Below are 24474 nucleotides of genomic sequence, written 5' to 3' on the forward strand. Positions count from 1 at the left end.
AGGGTTGTTTAAATGCAGTTGGTTAAAGTGACATGAAGATTTTTTTATTTTTTATTTTCCCACAAGAGGAAATGTCACTTTGCTGTTACTTAAAAAAAAATTCTTGTCTCATGTGTACTATTTATACAGGAAGCTGTGCCACTTCTTGCCTGGATTACAGCGGTTTCAAGCTGCATGTGCCACTGGAAATAGGATTGGAAATTGGAAATTGGAAAAGATTACATTAAAAAAATACCAATATACACATATACAACCTCTGAAGGCATAGTTATTGTTCAATTGGCAGTTTGTGAGAAATGTCTAAATGTATCTAAAAATGTTGCCAACAAAAACTGTCTGGCCCAGCTGAAAGCAAATAATGTTAAATAAATAAATAAACTTAAATGAAACTCCATAAAATAAAAATAAAAAATAAAATAAATTGAACTCCATAAAGTGAAGTATGTCTTTAAATATGATAAATGTCCAGCCCTATTCGTACTTACATTCAGACCTTTTGTCCTCTCTGCCATCATATTTATCATTGCTTTCTGTGTGGAACAAAGATAATAGTAATGTATTTATACTATTATGAAGAGCTATCTGGGTGTAGATAACTATCCGCCCTGGGGCTCCAGTTGGAAGCATGTAGGCAGAAAATACAATTTATTATCTGAAGTGAGCTAGGAATGCATGGTTTCTGCAATACATGCAAATACACAAAGGCATATACATGCACAAGCACATTATGTACAGAGGCAGTACAACCATGCGTTGCAAGAGCTTGAAATAAACTAGCCTATAATTAAACAGGTAGCTAAGCTACCAGTCTGGCAAGGGACATGCTCACTGTAACATTGCACTCATATTTATAACCCAAACCTTCATGCGAGAATGTATAAGTAATATATGTAACAGACATGTGAGCTAGCCCCTGATGTGGTTCAGCTAATTTAGCAAACATTAGTGACTAATGTCAGCAGCCCTGATTGGCTTGACCTGTACACCAATAACCAATGTATGTTTTCTTTTCCTTTTTGCAGGTACCAGACAGCCCAAAGATAGTATCAGCACACAGCAATTTAACTTTCACAATTTGAAACAATTTGTTTCAGACATTAAATAAAATGTGACAGATTTTCTCTCCACCTGGTTCAAACCCTGCTGCTCCCCCTCCTAACACTCACGCTACAAGTAAGTGGATACACTCAGCATGGCGATTAAAGCGATGTTAGATCAGTTTCTCTAGAATTAAATGAAACATGCACCCTCACACTCACACCCACAGAACACCATAACTAGGACACACAGTAATGTTTTTCACACTATGGCCTCCCTGCAGGTTGTCCCACAACCTCTGAAGGGGAATAATTCTGTCACTGCCAGAGTAGAAAGTCCCCAAGGGAGCGCACGCACACACACTCGCACACACACACACACATGCACGCATACACACACACACACACACTCACACGCACACATGCACGCGCATACACAGACACACACGCAAACACGCATGCATACACACACACTCACACGCACGCACACACACACACGCACGCATACACACACACACACGCTCACGCACACACACAGACACACACGCACTCACACACACACACACCTACACACACATACACACACACACACACACACACAAACAATCAGGGATCCACCAATACTCCAGCTCCAGCTCCCCAGGGTCCTCCGTCTGGTAAGTCCGAGTACACTTACAAACTGATGGGGAAAACAATGGCACTTCAGCCCAGCAATCAATACAATCATGCAGACCCTGGCACCGTGTACCTTCCGTACATCTTGAAAATCACGTTCCTTCTGAAGGCCCTCAGAGTCTGCTTAGAATTTTGCTGCTTCACTTTTTCACAGATTTTTTCAGGTCAAAGCTTGCTTCTCTCTGCCCACTCTCAGTTCTCAGAAAACCTTGTGGTATTCACCTAACCAACTCAGAAAATAAACTAAACAAAACCCAACTGGAAAACGCTTTTGTGTGAATGCAGCCGGCTCAATAACATTTAACATCCATTTAACAGGCCAGCCCCATGTGAGGAACCTCCTCACTTGGGAGATCTCACTGACTACACATGCCCCACCCTTTTTTCCCCTCCCATTCACCCCAATCACCGACTCACGTTAGGTGCGCCCTGTTGCCACAGACCCTGTTCCAGACCCCTTCAGTTGTAATTGCTGCCAGTCTGCTCTCCAGCATGTCCCGCGACCCTCCTTCCCTGGCAGCAAACATAATGCACATTTTGTAGCTGCAGCTAGAGATACAGCTGTTGCAGCAGTTATATTACAAACCAACACAGTTGACAATGACACAGAACATACATTACCCTGAAATATGCAGTAAAACATGTTTAACAGCAGAATTATTCACTTTACTCATGTTTGCATATTGCACTTACAGTAAGCTGAAAGACAGGGTACACCTGCCTTTTCCTCCAGTAACCGTTCAACCATTTTTTATTCTCAGGCGTTTATTTTCTCCATAGTCAGATGCTTCTGTCATACTCATTGGCCTGTACCATGACTGAGACAACGTCTACTGTCACTTCTGGAAATCACAGTCAGTTCCAGACAAGCGTTGATGAAAGTGCCGTTCAGTCATGCACCCTGCTCAAAGACTTGTTTTCAAGGTAGTGACACACCCTGAGGTCTGGTATCGAATACTGTGACAGTGCCACAGGGCGGCGGTGTCATCCAATGACTGACAGCTCTCTCAGCAGGGCTGTCTCTATGTCATTCCACCACACTACACTGAGATGGAGACAACAGTTTGAAATACCGTGAAAAAACCTAGTCAAACTACAAATATGGACCTGAAAGTCTGCCCCACAGTAGATACTGTACAAGTAACCTTTACTTTACCCAAAGAGCAGTAGCACCATATACCACTTAACCTCCACTTCACAAACAAAAAGAATTCATGTTAGCATAAGCAAGCTACAGTTGGTCAAGGAATCTGGGAACTGCAAATTACCATAGTTACACAATAATGGGGCTATATTATTTTTTGGATAAATTAATAAATATATAACACTGAGTAATAGTGGCAACCACGGTTGAAATACATGTGAAAGCCATGAAAAGATTACTGATTGCTGAAAACCACTCAAGCTGTCAGTACTGTACATTTTCACTGACCGTTAGCCATCCAGACTGGCTTCCTTGGTGTCCCTCCACCCACCCACCCCAAAGCCCAAATTCCCCACTCAGGAAAACAGCTGTGTGCTATCTGATTGTTGGCCATAACCCTGAACAGAGGATCTCTTAAATGATTCTGAGGGGTTGAGAATCCCAAGAAAAAGCGGCGGTGGGCCTCATTGGCCACAGGCTATATACAGGGAGTGCTCCATCACGGTTCACTCCCACAGAGGGGAAACAAGGTAAGCCATCCAGTTTAACAGGCTGGAGCATACACCCCCCTCCCCCTCCACGTGAAATGCCTCATACTCGCACTGTAAAGGCACCCTGTCTACCATGCATTGTCCCCTCTTTGCTTCAAGTGTCAGAAAAAAATGTGAACCCACACCGAAGACTTTGCCATTATATGAACTTATGAACATATGTCTTTAAAGAAGAAATATTTACAGTACATTCAGAACCATACTGGCTTGACATTAAAGTCAAGTCAATCTTAAAATCTCTCCCTTTATATAAAACTATAAAACGGTACATTGTAAAACACCAGCAATTGCTTTTCATCTATATGAATAGTGTCACAAAGCCAAAAGGCTTTAAAAATTGACAGTGAACCTTCAAAGTGTAAAAAACGGCATTTGAGTCAGCACTACTAAATTGAATATTTATGAATTTTCTCAATTATTCTTGATAAATATCTTCTACATATTTTATGAATAATACCTTTGAAAACATATATATTTTTCTCACTGAAAGTAAATCATAGATAATACTTTTTTGTGAGTTTTTACAATTGATTAATAGCAAGTTTGGATCGCATGGATTGCTCTGCCCATTATGTGTTGTGCCAATATTCCATTACTACATATAGTAGGTGCTAAACCTAGCAAAGACATCGATACACAGACGAGTAAGTACATGAGCAAGTGACATTGATGTTTGTCTAATCTCAAGCCTTGCTTTCAGGAGATGAATGATAATTGTGAGGCATTAATCAAATAGCAACTGTAATGTGACAGTCCCTGCTGCACTCCAGCAATCAACATTGCGTGTACAAAAAACACATGCCTTAGCCAGATAATGGGGTTTATTTTTGAAACACAAAATGTCCATAAGTCCAGTAAAATGACACAAATTTTAATCATTTATTGGAATTTGTATTTTCTGCATTAGTCTAACCTTTTTAAACAGGCTCTATTTAAAAAGGTTAGACTAATGAGATTTCCTACATTTGAAATGACAGGTCTAATTATTAAATATGATTTCCCAAAAATATAGACTGAAACCAAATTTAAGCCACATGATTTATCATTGAGTGATTTTTGATATTTGTACAAAATATTTAGCTATGGAATATATATCTATTTATCAATCTATCCATTTCGATGAGATATTACCAAAAGTTTTGGCTACATGCAAGTGCATTTTTTTACCAGAAATGTTTTTTGACTACTGTATTGCGTGTGTATTTCAAGGAATCCAAATGTATGTAATCATAAACATTTGGTGACTAACAGATTACATAGTTTTAATATAGCATACTAGCTTGCTGGGATTGCTAGCCAGGCAAACGTGTAGACACTCCCCCTGTGGGATTAAACCAAACAAGGTTGTTAGCCTGTTGTCGGAAGACTAATTAATTAACCAACTGGATTTGTTCAAATCAGACCGAATCTTCGTACATTTATTTAACTCAACTTTAACTTTAGGCAACGTGGTGACAAGTGACTGATACAACTGTTTGGATCGAACAGACATTAGACAGGAACCGGAGAATAATGTACTTGTGATACATTTTCACCAATACAGATAGGCCACGAAAAACATATAAATGTAATAAAAAATTAAATTAAAGACTGTTTGTACCATACAACATGGAATTGAATTGAATTTCCTTACGTTGTGTTAACTTTTAAAGCTATTAAGACTGTTATTGTGTACCCCGCACCATGTTAGTTTTTACCCCAACCTTGGGGCTAAATGTAATATTTCACTCTCGGTACTTTCATTGTTGTGTGTAATCATAGCCAAGGGATGTAGGTTGTTTGTATTAAAAAATGATTCATCTATCTCCAGTAATATTTTCAGAATTGACCAAATATGAAAACCGTTATTTCCCCACTCTCCCCTATGTAACATTAAGTGGGTGCCTGCTGCTAATTGTTTTGCTATATAATCACCCACCTGTTCACATTTTTCTATTTATGGATTAACATTTAGAAATCCCTCCTCTCCTTTGCTTCCTTAGTGTTCTTCCAAGATAATAACAAATGTAATATGAGAATTCTGCTCTGAACAGAGAATATAGCCACAGGGGTACTTTCATATGATAAGGTTCCTTACCACAAAGTTTTAACGGTTAGTAATTTCCATTGTATTGTTATCTGACAGTATTTTGAGTTCACAGATCACCCCAAAAGCACAAATTGTCATGCCAGGGTTTGGTCAATTGCATGCTAGCTTTTTGCAAATACAGATCAAACTCCAGCTTGGAAGACTGCAAAGGAAACAGCGGAAAGGGCATATTGAAATGTTGAAACATTTTAGTCAAACATTTACTAAATGTAGAAAATATTTGTTAAATATTTTAAACAATTATTTTAAATGTTTTGTGCATATGTGCGCATACATATACACATCTATATGTGTACGTGAATGTATGCAGAAAGAAAGTGAACGAGCAAGGAAGTGAAAATAATACAAATGGACTCAACAGTTATCCTGACCTGGCTCTATTCTGCTGTACCATTATCTCTCTAGTAGGCCATTTGCTGAGTTGGCACTTTCTCGCATCAGGAGTTTTATTTTGTAAACAGGACGCGCCTGCCAACAGCAATTAAAACATCCCAATCTAGAGCTAGTCTTCCTCTGAGGCCTCCAAGTTCACACACCCAGCCTCGCCCTCCCCTCTGCAATTTCATTTACAGTATACAGAATGATGAAAAAAAAGTTTAAAAAATAAAGTTCATTCCAAGCAGATTTATTGTTTTGTGTTGGTAAAAATAGTTTATTGGATCTATTGTGTCCACAAAGGTATATTAAACGAATATCAAATACATGGACCAAGTGTACATCCGGCTTACTATCCATACTTATTTATTATTAAATATTCCGATGGTATCAAGCAGGTTTCATTTGCAATTCATATGCAGGTCAGCATTGGGGGAAAACCCACCAATACAGCAATCAAATGAGAAATAAATTACAGAAAACCAGCCTCGGGATAGAAAATATTCTTTTACCAAACAAACAATCAGAATGATTGAACACAGATGTTCCTTGATGATGTTTTCTTTGTTCAAGCAGCAGCTTATATTCTTCATGATACTACCAATACTATCCTACCCAAAAGGGAAACATAATTAGAATTGGATGCAACATTCTGAGGGCAACTATTACAGTGTTGACACATGAGTTCTTCATATCTCTAATATAATAGATATAATATTTATATTTGAATAATCTTCATAATATTATTCAAGTATTAAAGGCTTTGGGGTTGTTGGGTGGCTCATCATTAAGGCACTGCTCTAGTGCATAGTTATGGGCATGGGCAATGAAATTCATTGCCAATCTGAATTAAGCATTTCAATTTGAATACTGGAACAACTCTGTGGACTCAATAAAGTAATGCAATTCTTATATATCAAATTGACATTTTTATATGCACTATTGGCAGTGTTGTACTGAGACCTATAGAAAAATAAAACTAAATTATTGCATGTTCATTTACATTTTGGCATATGTGATGTTACTTGCATAAAATAACTACATTGAATGGCAGTGTATGCTTATATTTACATTAACTAATGAACATTAACATATTAATATTTTGGCAAGTTTATACTTCCACAGAGCACCTGCTTGTGAACGCTCTCCTGAGTTGATAGCATTGGTGGGAGCAATGAATGCTGTTGTACGACTGAACACGATATTCCAAAATGGGAGAAAAAAAAGGGGGAAATCATAAAAGGAAAAATATAAAGGTTTTGCTAGGAACGTAGCAAGAACATGGGCTTTAATTGGCTGTAGATAAGAAAGTCATGGTTATGCTTGGCTGTCAAACAGAAAGCAGAGCTTTAGGAAGTGCTGTTTTAACTTCTGACAGTCAATATGCTGTGCATTCTTGTTTTCCAAGTATATTTCCCAAAAAGTGAGAGAAAGACAGAGAGTGATTGCTTCAGATATATTAAAGATAAATCAACCCTTGATGACGCTATCACCAATTATGTGTCACACTGGGCAATTAGTTACAGTTGAAACTAGCACAGCTGGGATTCTATCGTAGACTGTGTGGCCCATTCATGTACAAACCCTAACTAGGACCACAGAACTGTATTAGAAAGGAAATGGAGTCAGGTGGTTCCATTCAACCCTATTCAAGTAGGCCAAGACGGCCTGGAAATGCGGTAACTGATGAGTTCTGCAGTTTATTTCCTATGAGTGATGCACAATTCATTGAATTTACTCACAACACAATTTAAGCACCAAAAGCTCACACAATGGTAATCGACAGGAACAGGCAATGACATTTTCTATTTTCCATTATCAAAAGATAAAATAAAAATATGATTAACAAAAAAACAAAAAACATCCGATTGCCGTTGATATAGGCGTACTGGTCTCTGAACAAACCGATGAGATTTGTAACAGGGCCATGTGATGATGCCTAATTCCCCCTAGTAGCATCACAGCTTCATCATGCAGCATCGGACCGCATGATTGCACTTTCAGTTTCATCTCCAAACCACCAAACATTAAACGTTTTCTGGCTAGATAATGTTAGCAAGCAGTTTTCTAACTTAGCTAACTAGTGGCAACTGCCATTGTGTTCTTATCTTGTGCATAATAATAAAATGGTTTCAAATGCATTGATGTGATATTTCTGAAGACAGACTTCACATCTCAAGTCAGGTGTTGTAACATTAGACTGGACTGTTTACATTAGGGGCACAGGATCTAGCCAACAAGGCTCCATAGGTTAAACCTGCTTTTTTCACGCTGTCTACTGTATATGACCAAAGTAAGGTGAGCCATGTACCCTACTGCTATCAAACTAAACAGCTTGTTAACTAAGCTAGATAAGTACATAGCAAGTTAACTAAACAATTATTTTAGGTGTTATTCACAGCTCAAACATCTGTATTTAACCGTTATTTATGCATTTCTCTGATTTTTCATTAAAAACAAATTAATGTTTATATAGCCAGAACGCATACGCAGTCATATGGCTTATCTCTGCCATTATTTTAATGCTGCGTGGTCAAAAACAGTGTAGCAATTTACATAACCAAAACCAATTTTCCTATGTGAAATAAGTTTGGACCATTTCAATTTTAAAAAGGTATCAATGTTTGGGTGAGGCTGCCAGTAAAAAGTTTGTATTAGTCGAAATTGCATTTGAGGTAGGCTGTGAGGTGATTTCAAGATAGCCTTGGATTTAATCAATCAACATGTCTACACGATCATAATTTATTCTGTGAATAGCCTAACAGTGACATTTTGGGCAGGCTATACCTGCAGAATAGGCTGCTATTTTTCCTGTTGGCATTTCATCACAATTTTCATATTGTTTATTAGATAGCCTCATGTGTAAGGCTAGGCTAGTCCACGGAAAGTGTTTAAAAAATACCGTGGCTAATGACTGTAACTATAAACTATAAAATGAGGAGGGAAAAGTAGCTATCCAAAACATTTGCATCAGCAATTATTTCATATGTTATGTGTGTGTTTGTGGTTGTGTCTGGCCACCCTAGCTACCACTATCAAGTGTATTATCAATAGGTTTTATGGCAGCATGTGCTATCTATGCATCTAGCAACTAGCACTAGCTAACATCGTCAGCTAAGTTACAGAGGCAGCCATTCAACTGTGCAGAAGGGACAGAATGAGCACCTTTATGTCATGTTGGCCAATCTGAGAAAAAAGCATGGGCCATGGAAAAAGAGTTGTGATGTGAAGGACAGTGCCTTAACCGGATGTTCCACCCAGCATGCAGCCCTTAGTCAGTCTTTTTTTGAAGTTTGTCTGGGTCCTACAGGGATGGCAGTGCATTAGTGACAGGAAACAGGAATTCACTTCGAAGCATACAGAGAGGCTGTGAATGCATACTTTAAAAAGCATCTTTCCTTCCTTCCTTGATCACTTGTGACCCAAAAGGGGGTCTGCCATGACAAAGAACGTTAGAACTGTTTGATAAACAAAGGAAGGATGCATGATCAATGAAGGATAAAACTATACATTCTTTGAGGAAAGAATTTAGGCTATATGTGACTGCATGTCCCATGGCGCTTTGCTTTGAAGAAGCGGAGTACTGAGATGAGAATGGCTTTGTGCTGTGCTGATGAACCCCCCCCCCCCCCCCCCCCCCCGCCAACAGAAGAAACCTTTCTGACCTCAGTCAAGTGACCCCTTTGAGGACTAAAAGAAACCTGCCCTTCTCAACTGTGGTGATTTATGAATATGATGCATCTTGCTGCTGTTGTTATTGCCCGTAGAAATAGGTTTGATTCGGATTGTCTTTTTTAATTCATGTGAGCCAAAATCTGTAAGATATTCAGTTTCATTTCAGTGGAAACAGGCGTGAAAACAGGTCCACCTTATAAGGAAGTATGGAAGGATGTTGAAAGTGAGTATAGTTGAGGCCAAAAGTTTACATACACCTATGTAAGACATTCAAACTCAATTTTTCACAACTCCGCACATTTCATGTTTTCAATAAGTCAATAAGAAGTCATTTCAAAATAATTGCTAAGAGACAGATATATTTCAGCTTTTATGTACTTTATCAGATTTTCAGTGGGTTAAAAGTTTACATACAATTTGTTAGCATTTGGTGGCATTGCCTTTAAATTGCTTAACTTGAATCAAACGCTGGGGGTAGCCTTCCACAAGCTTCTCACAATACTTTTCTTTAATTTTTGCCCATTCTTCCTGACAGAACTGGTATAACTCAGCCAGGATTGTGGGCCTCCTTGCTCGGACACGCTTTTTCAGTTCAGTCCACAAGTTTTCTATGGGATTCAGGTCAGGGCTCTGTGATGGCCACTCCAATACTTTCACTTTGTTGTCTTTAAGCCATTTTGTTACAACTTTGGAGGTATAGGATCACAGTCCTGCTGGAAGACCCAGTTGCGACTAATGGCGCTTCTCCATTGACCAGCACGGCACGGTACAGGATGGCAAGCATTCGTATCCTACCCGTGCCGTGTTGCCTGTTGCGCTTCTCCATTATACAACAGACCCGTGAAGGTAGGAGGTGTCATGGGAGGAGTAAAGTGGAGTAAAGCGTACTCCTAAATGTGTAATAATTAACTTTTGTATGTATTTCTATACTCTGTACTCTCGTATGTTTTTTTGTATGGGGATGGGACGATATGAAATCAATTTTCACCGTCCACCACGTTTTGGCAATGTTCCAACACACTCGTTATCACTGTTGTATGTATCACAAAAACTATTACACTACTAACTAACGCTAACATTACAGTGTGAAATATCCACATTATATAATACCACTAACCTATTTAAAGACACTCAATTTCAAAAATAACGTACATAACTGAAATATTTGAGCAGTAATACTTACATAGCAATGATGACATTTTATCTGTGTTCAGTAGATAGAGACAGAGACAGTAAATCAAGTTCTATCCACTTATGATTTGCTCCAGAAAACGATGTCAGATAGGCTTAGCTATGCCCAGAAGTCCTCAAAAATAACAGTATTTTCCTAGAAATTATGAGAAATCGTTGACAACATTTCGTTATGTGCAACATCTTTTTCTGCTAACACAAAGTGTTAATGCGATGATAAGAAAAAATTTGGTTACGCTGACCTATAAAACGCTATTCCAAAAGCAGAATCATACATGTTATACATCGTTAGAAAGCTTATACTCTCACCTACTGAATAAATGGATTGTCAATCAAGCCAAACTGTACTAAAAAGGGCAACAACGCCATAAACAAGAAGTGTGGTATTATGCCCAGCTATTTTGGAAGGGGCCCAGGCATCACAAATGCGCGTACATTTCACAAACGGATTGTCCAAGACAATATGTGACCACTTAGCCTCAAAAGGGACATCTCTACGTGTAAAACCAATGGTAAGGTTGTATATTTATTTAGTCCCAGATATTAACTGTAGAATTTTCTAGTTAACGTTACTCTCTCTTGCTGTTGCTGTTCTTCTGCCTAGTTGGCTTTGCAGAGGTTAGGTCAGAATAGTGAACTGTGTGAACTAAACTGTGTTCTTGGCTAGAAATAGCTGTACAAAATAAGTATTGTATCTTATTGAACCTGTGTCTTGTAGTTGTCCATGACCATGAAATGCACTTTTTGTACGTTGCTTTGGATAAAAGCGTCTGCCAAATAAATGTAGTGTAATGTAATGTAATGTTGTGGTATGTAAAAATGGCGGTTGCTGCCGGTGAACAAACATGAACATGGGATGACGTATTTGTGACGATTTCCATTGAGCAATCAACAGTCTGCAGTATCGAATTGCAGCACGGATAGTAACTTTGGTACCTACCCCAGAGCAGGAGCTAAAATCTGCACAGGTACTTGCGCCTGGCACGGGTCAGTTGGCAGTGGAGAAAGCAAAACAGTGCGGGAGCACGGATTCCGGCACGGCACGGTAGTGGAGAAGCGCCATAAGTTTTAACTTTCTAGCTGATGTCTTGAGGTGTTGCTTTAGTATTTCTAGATAACCCTCCTTCCGCATGATCAGCATGATAGTGCTGATCATTATAACCAAACAGTTCATTTTTTCTTTCATCTGACCAGAGAACACTCCTTCAAAATGCTAGGTCCTTGTCCTGGTGATCACCTGCAAATTTCATTTTGTCTTTTTTATGTCGGTCCTGGAGTAGGGGCTTCTTCCTTGTGCAACAGCCTTTCAGGCCATGGCAATGTATGATTCTCTTAATGGTGTAGATACGTTGGATGTAGATACTTTGGTACGTGATGCATCCAACTCCTTCACCAGTTCCTCTGTTGTAGTTTTGGGGTTCAGTTGAACCTTTCAGATCAAAGTTCAGCCCTGCGAGTTAATTTGTGCCTCCTTCCTGAACGATGCAGTGTTTTGTGTGGTCCCAAGTTTTTATATTTGCATACAATTGTTTGTACAGATGTTTGTTGTGCCTTCAGTTGTTCAGAAATTGCTCCTAAGGAGGAACCGTAATTATGGAGGTCCACATTTTTTTTTTCTGAGGTCTTGGCTGAGTTGCTTGGATTTTCCCATGATATCAAGGGCAAAAAGGCAGTGACTCTAAAGGTAGGTCCTTAAATACAGTCACAGGTGCCAATTAACTCCTAATTATGACAACTGGCCAATCAGAAGCTTCTAAAATGTCATTACATCAATTTATGGAATCTTCCAGACTGTTTCAAGACAAACTTTTGACCCACTGGAATTATGATTTAGTGAATTAAAGCCAAAATAAATCTGTCTCAAATTGATTGTTTTAAAATGACCTCTGATGTGAAAAAAGATGATACCCTAATTGACTTGCCAAAAGAAATGTATGGTAACATGAAATGTGCAGAGTTGTGAAAAACTGAGTTTGAATATCTTTAGCCTAGGTGTATGTAAACTTTTGACCTCAACTGTAAATATTTACTGTCTTGCTTTTTAAATATGTTTTAACTGTCTAACATTTACAGACCCATGATAACATAAGGTCCCCACCAGAGGACTTGCACTGATTGAACTGGGAAAAAAAAAAAAAAAAAAAAAAAAAAAAACTCTAACTCAGAATTAGCTCTCCATTAAACTTGGACTAAGGAGATAACAATGATTACAATTTAATGGTCTGCCATCAGATGAAAAGGGACAGAAAGCCAGTACACAAGTCAAAATAGGAAATATGCCACCAACAGCAACGGTTTTGCAACCACAAATCTGTTGAAAGAAACATTTTATTTCCCGCTTAAAAGGGTGGGGAAAAATGCTCCCCTCAGCTTTACCACCTGGCTTGAACTTTCGCGAACAGACTGAAGGAAGTGTTTTCAATGTTCTTTTTACTTACGCAACAATTTTCCTAGGGGGCAACAAGAATTTGGTGGGGGATGGGTGGCAACATAAAATCCAGTTATGACGCTGAGGAAAAAACTGCTTGAACTTTTAGAGCTCACCTGTGACTGGCCTGGCCTTTATGTTTTAAGACTATTAAGACTGAAAACTTGGCTGTTATGTCAGCATCTCATACTTTGTGTTAAGAAACATGGAACCCATACTGAGGGCAGTGGAAGCCGTAATAATAGCAACATTGTTTGGTGAGTTATTTGATTTGAAAAAAGAAAAAAAAAAGTTTAAAAAAACACACCAATACAATGCTCTGCACTGTACAGCACTGTTTATTTCACAGTCTGAGGGCTGTCAGAACTCCGGCCACAGTGTACCACTACTTTCAAACCCCCCAAGGGTGTTCACAGACCTGTCATTCTATCTGTTAACAATGACGGTTACCATTCCATCATAATGGAAACTACCTCATCACATAGCAGCAGACAGGAACAAGGTCCTTCAGGGACGAGGCCTAGGAAATAATGGAGTGTTTCAGTGAAGTTTCCGGAAGAAAACACTCTTTAAAAGAGCCAATTCTATCTGTGCTATTCTTTTCATTTCAAATTGGACAAATACTCAGTATTATCTGTGTAATTTCAGAGTAATAATTATGGTGTGCCAGAAACTGTCCCCTGGGCATCTCTCTGCAGTTCAGTTCACCTTAACGTGTTTTCTAGGACACAGTATAAATAGAGGTGAATTAATTTTTAAGGCACCCATGTACAATGCTATGCCTGTTTTGAAATGGGACCTGCTAATGAAACTGTTTGTTGAACCTGGTATGCCCAAAGAAAATAGGTATTAAAAGTTTTTTTTTTTTTTATGAAGAAAAAAATGAACTATTTTCTCTTGCTTGTTGCTACCAAAAAACAATATTTCAGGCCGATTGGTCTTTTGTGCATTTGCCCTGTTTGGTTATTCTTGTTGGTGTGGATGTGCATGCATTTTTGAATGATAAACACCACCTTTTATGATTTTACTTTCATAAGAATTGCAGAATTGTCTTAGAACAACAGATTTAAACATCCATACTAGAATTTGTGAATAAAATGTAAAATGTAAACTAAGTTCAGTTTCAGGGATTTGAAGATAATTCATCTGATCGGTTCATCAATGCTCATGGTAAAAAACAGATTTAATTCAGTTTGCTTTCTAGGCTTTATTGGACATTCAAAGTTGGTAATTGACTGCTTTTAATCATCACCTTTTACTCACTGCCGCAGCCTCCAATGCTGATTTAAGAGAATGTAGACAAGGATGTTTTCTTAAAAGCAGTTTCTTTTCCCACTGCAGTCTGCAAATTGGGCTGACAACCAAACGAATCGAAGGAACACACTTTATGTACGGCCAAACAGGACGAATTGCAGGTACCCAATCGATCAGGGGCGCACTGTTGTGCGATATGATACTGCCATCTCAATCGACTGAAAGACTCCCATCCCTGGGTGATGCTGGAACAATTATGTGATGCTCTGTGGAGCTCTATCAATGGCTCTGCAACTGTCAGGATTCGGAACCGAACCATGAGGCCCACACAGTAACACCACCATAACAGGATAAGCTACCCAGCAACATTGTTAGTCAAGCAAAGTGAATAAAAACATGCTGAGGTTGATGATAAATTTAAAGGTAAGATTGCCACGTCATTCATTTCAAGCTCAAAAGTTGGTACTGGTAATAGTGGAGCTGGTAGCCAAGCTGGGAGATTAGTTTGTCTGCAAGTTTCCAGGGAAATGGGATACATATTTCTTTTCTTTTTTTTTTGATTTTGACAAACAACTGCATTTATATATATATATATATTTTTTTTTTTTGATATTTCACTTCAAATTTCAGTTGCTGCTGAGGTTTTCAAATCATATTAATTTAGAATGTTATTCTAGCACTTGAGAGCTGAGAATCTCTTATAAGATGCCTTTGAGAGCTGTCCAATGCGGAAAGTGGAATAAGGAAGTTTCATTTTCTGGTGAACTGCATCTTCAAATAGAGATAAGGACCAATCACATTTTAGTTAAACAGAGCCATGATCATTCCTGGAATTGGAAACCAGCACCAAGGACATCTGTCTGTCAGTATTAAGACAGAATATAGCCTCTATTTTAAGTGACTGGTTCTGAACCTGGCTTGTGATAACTTATTGCGTTGCATAGCAACCAGGGTTTTTTTAAACCACTTTTTTAAACCATGGTTTATAATTGTGGTTTATTATACATTTGTAATTTGTTTGCAATCAAACAATTCACATGTGATTAGAGTGCAAATTCTCAGCTTTTATTAAAGGCCACTTTTATACATTATATATTTCGGTTTCACAATGTAGAAATTACAGCACTTTTTATACATAGTCCGCCCCATTTCAGGGCATATTCTGTTTGGGACATATTAATGTTATGTAAATGAAAAGAGTCCTGTTTAGCATTTTTTTTGCATATCCTTTGCATGTAATGACTGCTTGAAGTATGAGACCCACAGACATTGCCAGGTACTGTGCATCTTCTCTGGTGATGCTTTGTCAGTCAGACCTGCACTGCAGCCATCTTCAGCTCCTGCTTGTTTTGGGGGCTTGCCTTACGTTTTATTTTCAGCATATGAAACGTGTTCAGTTGGATTCAGATCAGATGGCCAGTCAGGATTTTTTTTTGAAAAACTCCTTTGTTGCTTTAGCAGTATGTTTGGGGTCAATGTCTTGATGTAGAATGAAGACTGACCAATGAGTTTGGAGGCAATTGCTTGAACTTGAGAAGATAAAATATTTATGTACACTTCAGAATTAATTCTGCTGCTGCTATCAGCAATTACATCATTGATGAAGACAAGTGAGCCAGTACCTGTGACAGCCATACATGCCGAAACCATAACACCCTTACCACAATGTTTCAAAGATGAGATGGTATGCTTTGGATCTTGGGCAGATCCTTTCAGACTCCACACTTTGCTCTTGCCATCACTGTGATACAAGCAAAACATTGGTGCAACCTGACCAACCTGTTTTTGTGGCTAACTCGTGGTTTGCAATGTGGCATCTGTGGTTCTGTTTGTGAAGTATTATGCAGACAGTAGTCACTGTCACATCCACATATGCCTCCTGAAGAGTGTTTCTGATCTGTTTGGACAGGTGTTTGGGGTTTTTTTCTTCATTATGGTGAGAATTCTTCGGTTATCAACTGTAGAGGTTTTCCTTAGCCTACTAGGCCCTTTGCGACTACTGAGCTCACCAGTGCTCTTTCTTCTAAATGATGTTCCGAACAGTTGATTTTGTTAAGCCTAAGGTTTGGTTTGGGCTATGTCACTGAATTATTACTCAGCCTCATAATGGCTTCCTTGAATCTTATTGGCACAACTCTGATTCTCATGTTGACAAATGGCAGTAACACACTCCAAAGGGAAGCCTAAAATCAAGGTCAGGTACTGAAAACTCTCTTATACCGGCACCAAGGAAGCAATTTAACACACATGATTAATCAGAAATATAATTTCTACATTGGGAAACCAAAATGTATTCAAAAAGTACCCTTTAATACAAGTTAAGGATCTGCACTTTAACCACACGTGAATTGTTTGATTACAAATATAGAATTGTGGAGTACAGATCCAAATAAAGAATGCTGTGCCTTTGTCCCAAACAGTATGTACTGCACAGTATGCAGCGTGAAAATTGAGGCCAGAAACCCGACCACCCTACCTCGATGCTCTCAAGTGACTGACACAAAATGTGAAACAACAAAAGCAACGTGTGTGTGTGTGTGTGTGTGTGTGTGTGTGCGGGAGGTGGGGGGGGGGGGGGCAAGAAAATAAATTGTGTCCATGTAATATCCCATACAAGATGAGAGGAATGAAAGAGAGAGACAGGACAGAGCAGTGCAATAAGTGAGAAGGTAAGGTAAGACTAACTCTTTCATCATTCTAACTGACTGCAAGATATTTTTTTTATTAGTAGTTGTGATCACGTGTCTGACTGTGTTATGACTGTAAAAGAGCACTGTTTATTCAGTTTTTTTTCCTTCTTTTAAAGCCTTGTAAATGGGTCCCAAATTATTACTAAATATTAGTAAAAGTTACTACATATGATTGGTGGATGTGCAGTTTATTGCTGCATAGTACTCAAAGAATCATTTACTGTAGAAGAGTATATCTTGCAGTAGTAACCTATATAGGAAAGAAACCTTAAAAGGTCATAAACCATACAGGAAGACTAATCTTACGAAACATTATCTTACATATTCATTACCAGAAAAGAAAAAGATTTAGAACACTTTCTCCATGCCACACAAAGTCATTTAAAAACACAAATTTAATTTGAATGGCAGAGGCATCACTGGGGGGGGTGCAGACCACACCGGGTGACACCATCAGAGAGGGGTGACACCGAAATGACTGGCAATACATTTTTTGTGTAGTGTTTTGTGTAGCGACGAGTTGAAACAGCTGCAGCTCCGATGCAGTTTACTGCCGGTTGATTTAATTAGCGGTATTAATGTGACGAGCAACGCAATTCCTTGCGCCCACACCCGCCAGTCAAAATCATCCAACAGCACCCACCCCCCCCCCCAACCACATGACATCATCGGGTGAAACCAACGGTCGAACACACCAGGTGTCAACAACCCTAGTGATACCACTGATGACTGGGGTAGTTCTTGTTACAAAATCATCTAATTGTTTTCAGCATTTTTTTTTTGTTCACAGTGTGTTAATCCTGTGAAGTAAAGGAAAAATTTGTCTGCAGTGTCCAAGTAAATCATTACGAGCTTTGATCCTCCTCTGAGTTGTCACTCCGTACTTTGTCTTTCTGTAAGTACTTGGTCTTGTGCCAGTTATTGACTGACCTTGATTCCAATCCCATTCAAAACAGAGAGAGTGGAAGTGCAGCAAAGATCGACAGAGGTTGTTGTTGGGTGTGATGAACAGATGTTAAAGATTTACAGCAGGAGTTTGGCAACCTTGGCCAGGAGAGCACAGAGCAGCGTGAGGACATGATAAGGAACTTAAATGGGCCACATGTGGCTCCTGGTGTCAAAATGCCACGGAAATCCCTGGGCCTGTCCCCGCCCCCCCCCCCCACCCCCCCCCCCCCCCCCTGCTCTTGCTGCCACCGTCCTCCCAGACATGTTCTCTCACTCCCACTTATCTGCAGATCCTTGTTTTCCTCTAGTGAGCAGTAAAGTCACGCATCAGTAATCTCACTGTGGGTCGCCTTACACTTCCTCCTTATTCTCAGTCCACTGGGCATGCTGGGAAGGTTAAAGACACTGGCATGTGTTCATAACTCCTCAGGAATCTAAACTGCTGGAAGGAAAGCTATTCCTTACCCAGTAAGAACTCTCTAAATAAAGAAGTCTTAAGAATCCTTAAACAGACAGTAAATGTGCATGTTCACTGAGAAGGTTAGCTTACTTACAACACCTTTCAGTACTTGAGCAGTCCTCTGCATGGTGCTCATATTCTGAATGTTTCAATGTGAGGTTCACTGATGCGAACATTTTCCAGACATGCATTTGAATCTAAATCAACAGCATTATGCAGCTTGTAGCTTTGGTGAGAAAAATCTGTTTCTGTGACACAGGATTAACAGAAAATGTGAGCTATTCTGCCACACTGGGAAGCTAACTGTGCTGTGCTCACTATGGCAACTGCACATACACAATTAGAGGCGTAAAGATACAACTTGAAGATAATACGGTATGATAGTGATACTTTGAACAACGATATGTGATATGATTTCTCTTAATTTATAATGACAATTAATAACAATGAATCACAATAAGGTACGATGCGATTAGCTGCGATGTGAATATGACCATTAGATTTCACAGATTCCCCCCTAACTACCCTACCAACACTCAAGGGATCATCGAAATAACAAACTGTATAACTTTCAAAGTTAACAAGTGTGTTTATTAACTTCAGTGCCTCAATCTGCCTAAGTGAAAGTTTGCCATGTAAATTAATGATTCATCGTGATACGAATTGATTCACGTGACATCAATGCAGTTGTACTGCGACTTTTACATCGCCATGCATTTATGCATCAATGTTTCACTACACCTCTAATACACTGCAAGAAAGGATATTACATCACATTTACATTATATTTTATTTGGCAGACACTTTTATCCAAAACGACATGCAATAAGTGCATAACCGAAGGTCACTGGAACAACTACAGTACACAGGTTAGATAAGGTACAATTCTCATAAAGAATCAGTCATCCATAGCCATGAACATCAAGTCTAATTCACATGATAAACATCAGCTGTCAAGTCAGTAAAGTAATGGCAAGTCATAAACTAGAAGTGAGGCATGATTACGAGAGATATGATAAAGAGCTACAACACAAGATTATGCTAAAAGCGCAACATGAAAGTGCTATATGAAGATACAAGTGCAATATTACTTTTACTTTCAGATCAGACTTGGGGGATGAAAATGAAATTGTACTGCTGGACATTCGCTGGCCCAAAATGACACCTCTGCTAATGGAGGCATGTTAACAATATTGTAACGTGCGATGTTTTGATGAGGCTCGAACTCAGGTCTCCCGGGAGAGTGGTTAGCTACGCTAACCGCTGTGCTAAAGACAACTTCACCTCTAGTAGAGCAGTTAGGCAGCTTCACACTGCTCACACAGTCATCATACTCGCATGCCACTCACAGAATATTTGCTTCACCAACCATTCATTTCCATCCAAAACCATACAAAGGGTGAATAAATTCCGGTTGCGAAGCAAATTCACCATTTGTCTTTGGTCAAAGTCCAGTCAACTATGTTGAACTGTGACCTGTGCATTTGCAGTATCAGCAAATACAAATGCTTCTTTCATGTCCTCAACAAAAGTCAAACTTAAGGAGTTGCTCATTCAAGCTGTGTCCCAGCATGGGGTGCTGTATGACACTTCTGTACAAGATTAAAGAAACAACATTTTAAAAAGATGCAGATTGGTTTGGAGTCAGCTGCAAAAGGGGACTGACATTGAAGCCACGCTGTATGCAGCACCGCCTCCTGGCGCCACTCCCGCGTCCCACAATTGGCCGCTTGTGGGCGTGTCACCTATTTTTGGCTGGACCACAACAGTGGGGCCAGCCCTATAAATGCGAATGTCTGTGACTGAGTGACTGAGTGACTGGTGAAGTTACAACATTGGTCAGCCGAGTTATGAAGTTACACCATTGGTCGGCCGGATGAAGTGTGTTAGGTCCAGCCATATACTAGGTTTTGACCTGGTCTTGTTTAACAGACAGTTGTGTTCGTTAAATGTTGACCGGCTCTGGAAGATGCTAGCTAGGCTGTCAAATGTCTAGCTAGTGAGTGACAACCAACAATAACAACAAAAAACATTTTCTTGCTAATTAGCCAGCTAATGTCTTCAAAGTTATATCTGGTTTGCTAGCTAGGTGGCTGGTAGAAACAATCACAAACAACTAGGAACTAATACATAATTAGTTTTATGATCACCTTGATTTTACTTAGTCTACGTTTCTCTCACAACATACATACGATACAGCAATTACAAGTGAGTCCTCCATTGTGGAACTCAATAATGTGGAACTAAAATTTGAAAAGGGGGACGATTTACTTGACGGATCTTTAGATAAAATCTGATTGGTTACCGCAACACGGAGTTGTACCGCCAGGGGGTCAAAGTTAAACGCCCCCCGCCGCCTTGCCCCGCCTGCAATCCCAAGATGCCTTGCGGAGGTGTGCCGCCACCTCTCATTTAAAATGAATGGAGGCGGTGTCGCCATCAGGCGGTGCCATGTACAGTGTGGCTTCACTGTTAATGTTAATGCACATTGTTGTAATGCTGCAGATTTTAAAGTTAGCTGGCAATAGTAGCTATACTAGCTAGATAGCAGTTCATTGCTAAATTCAATTTATCACAACCACTTAGCTAGCTAGCTACCATGTGGCATTGATACATGAATGCTAGCTATTAAGCTGAAATTGTCAGGCAACTTCATAATCACTACAGAAATGTCTGTTAGTTTGCTAAAAACTCATTTCAACTTGTAAAAGAGAAGTTGAATTTTGCAGCGAGTGGTAGCTACTACCAACCCAGAATTATGCTAGACTAGCTCCCACTTTCTAGCACAATTGCTGCTTAGTTTTGAAACCAGGCACTTGGTTTCGATTCCAAATAAATTCTAAATGTTTCCCATGAAATTATTTAAACATACTGCTATATTAATTTTGGATTTCACTCGCTGTAACCAAGAGTTGTGCCAATTCTGTTCACTCCAATGGGCCAATTTTTGAGTAATGTCGTGGAGAGTCTCAATATTTCAAAACACAATGGGAGCTAGCAGCAGTGCCATAGAGCAATGCATGATGTACTTGAGAAAATGTGAGTTAAAGCTTGTTAGCGCATTTTTTTCCCCACCAAACTAATTTATTTAGTTAATTTTAACAGATGGCATAACGTTAGACAATGAATAAAGTTAGCAACAAACAGCCTAAAACCATTCAGTATTGGTTTTCATCTGCTATATTCTCTTAAAGTCGTTTCATGCATAAGGTTACTAAATTACAGACAGGGGCTTCTAAACATGTGTTTAGGGGGGAAAGGTGTTTATTAGCCTAGTTAAATATTATATTGGACTGTGAGCTTTGTATGCTGGAATATGCTCCTGCACCCCCCGAGAACTTGACCAGGAATGAGCAGATATAGATAATGGATGGATGGATGGATGGATAGGTCTGTACTTCTGGTGCGTGCTGATAACCATTCCCTCTCAGAGGAGAGTTGATACGCATGTAAAAAATATTTGTATGGAAATCCGTAGTGGCCATGCAATACGTGTATTTTTATATCTGGAGATCTCTACTTATTTATCTTGTGATCTCAACATAACGGAAGTTTATTTTCTCATGATCACAACTTATTTATGCGGTGATCTCGACATTACTAAAATTGCTTTCTCATGATAAAGATATGACTTCCACAATCTGAATGCATAGTCATTGTATGTGTCAGACTGGAGAGTGCATGTTGCCATATGGATGTGCAAATTCGATTTTACTTTGACCAGGGACTGACTTTCAGGCAGAAACTTGGACGTTGTCTATTATTGATCAGCATAACATGATTTATGCTACCTGAGTCAGTCCCTGCTCAAAGTAAAATTGAATGTGTTCATTCTTCATAAGACAACTATCTATCCAGTGCGTTACACACAATAACTGTACATTTCCTTTGCTTTATGAGCTCGTTTTAGGTTTGTAATGTGTTTTATATGCCATGTGTAGCTAAAGACAAATCGCCATATGTGTGGATATTAAAGTTTATCTACCTATCTGTCTATCTACTTTGTCCAGGAGTCAAAGTGACTTTGCCAGTTTGTTTGAAATGTGCACAAAATATAAGACAATAACGGCAAGAGATTACTGATTTGTTCAGAAATTTATATTTAACTCTAGATCAGACCTGGTCTAATTATGCACTGAAAATATATATTTTTTAAATACTTCAACATTAGATATTCTTGACAGAGCTTGCTTGGCACAGTAAAATTGGTCTGATTGCAAAAGAACAAACCCCGCCCATCTTTCACTCCAAACAGGCTCAATCGAGCTTTGAAGTCGACTGATTTGAAACGATCTGAATACTATCTGGGAAAGGTCTGCTGTAAAAGCAATAACTCAATTGATATAGATTTATAAAGTAATGATGTGCTATCCCCAGTTCGTCACACACAATCACTGTGCATTCAGGTTGCAGACGTTATCTCCTGATCACAAGAAAACAACTTTTGTTATGTCAAGATCACAAGATAAAGAAGTCGTGATCATGAGAAAACCACTTTTGTTATGTCAAGATCATGAGATAATTCATGATCTTGAGAAAAAAATATGTATTTTGCATGGCCTCTGCAGACTTCTGTACATTTGTCTCTGGTTCATTCATTGCCATTTCCAGTGCTTTTTATAGGGCACATCAACAGCAAAATACTGTTTGTGGAATAAAAACAGAAATGTGGGTCTAAGAAGAAATACTGTTTGTGGAATAAAAAACAGAAATGTGGGTCTAAGAAGTTAATTTGCAGTATTACCAGTTCTGCTGCCAGCCAAAAGTGAGATATTTTCAATAGGGACTACAGTACAAACATACAAACCGTGCTGTCCTTTATAGAACCAAATTTCCCTTGTATGTAGGCTTACAGTATCTGGGCAAGATTAAGTAGTTATATGTAATTATGGTGCATGGCTTTAGCCAGATCTGTGCAGTTAAGCTCCTGCTGAAGTAATGTAATCATAAGATCATTTATTAATTAATTAGTTAACGTCAATGGTAACTTACATATGGGTATACAAGTGTATTGTAGACAGTATAATGGTAGATGGAACAGTAAGCAAGCTGTTAACACTCATCCTGCAATTTGAGGTAATGTTTACCATATTCATATAAATTGAGTGATTGCAGACCGGGGGATAAATAGCTAAACCAATAGCTAAATTAAAATGCTAGCTAATGTCATTCAACAATAGTAGTCATAAATGTAAAAAAATAGGTTGTGTGTTACATTTTCAAACAAACAGCCAAAATGATTTTAAAATAAGCAAAAAAATAAAATACATTTTCATTTAATTTTTTAAAGCGAATTTGGAAAAAGTCCAAAATCATGTATTACAAGCAGAATTCTAGTGATATCCCACTTAACCCCTTAGCGCACATGCCAAAAATCTGGCCAATCCTTGCCTATTTAGGGGGTACCCTATTTAAAGCTTCATAACTCCAGATGTGAACACCGCAGAGACTTTTCAAGTGGTTTAAATTAACTAAGACATTCGTACCATTTACAACACTTAGTTTATATTCATAATTCTGGAAGAAAAATAAGTTGTCATGGTTCAGGGGGGTTAGGACCCAGGTGCAGAGTGAAAAACACACGAAACTCAAAAGGATAGATACAAATAAGGACTTTACTAGAACAAAAAAAGGCAAACAAACAAGGAACAGATAAGGCCACGAAGGGCAAAACAACAAACTCAATTCTTAAGAACAAAAAAACACAGAACAGAACACAGGCAGGTAGGGTACAGGCATGTGGAACACACAGGCAAACACATAAAAGAAACACAAGAAGATACATACAGGTCAGGAACAAGCACAAGTCGGAAACAAGCACAAGTCGGAAACAAGCACAAGTCGGAAACAAGCACAAGTCGGAAACAAACACAAGTCGGAAACAAACACAAGAAACCAGCACCCGAGTCAAGGGGACAAAGAACTTAAATAGAGAGGGGTAACAAGACACAGGTGAA

The sequence above is a fragment of the Anguilla anguilla genome, chromosome 6, assembly GCF_013347855.1.
Source record: "Anguilla anguilla isolate fAngAng1 chromosome 6, fAngAng1.pri, whole genome shotgun sequence".
Classification (NCBI taxonomy): Eukaryota; Metazoa; Chordata; class Actinopteri; order Anguilliformes; family Anguillidae; genus Anguilla; species Anguilla anguilla.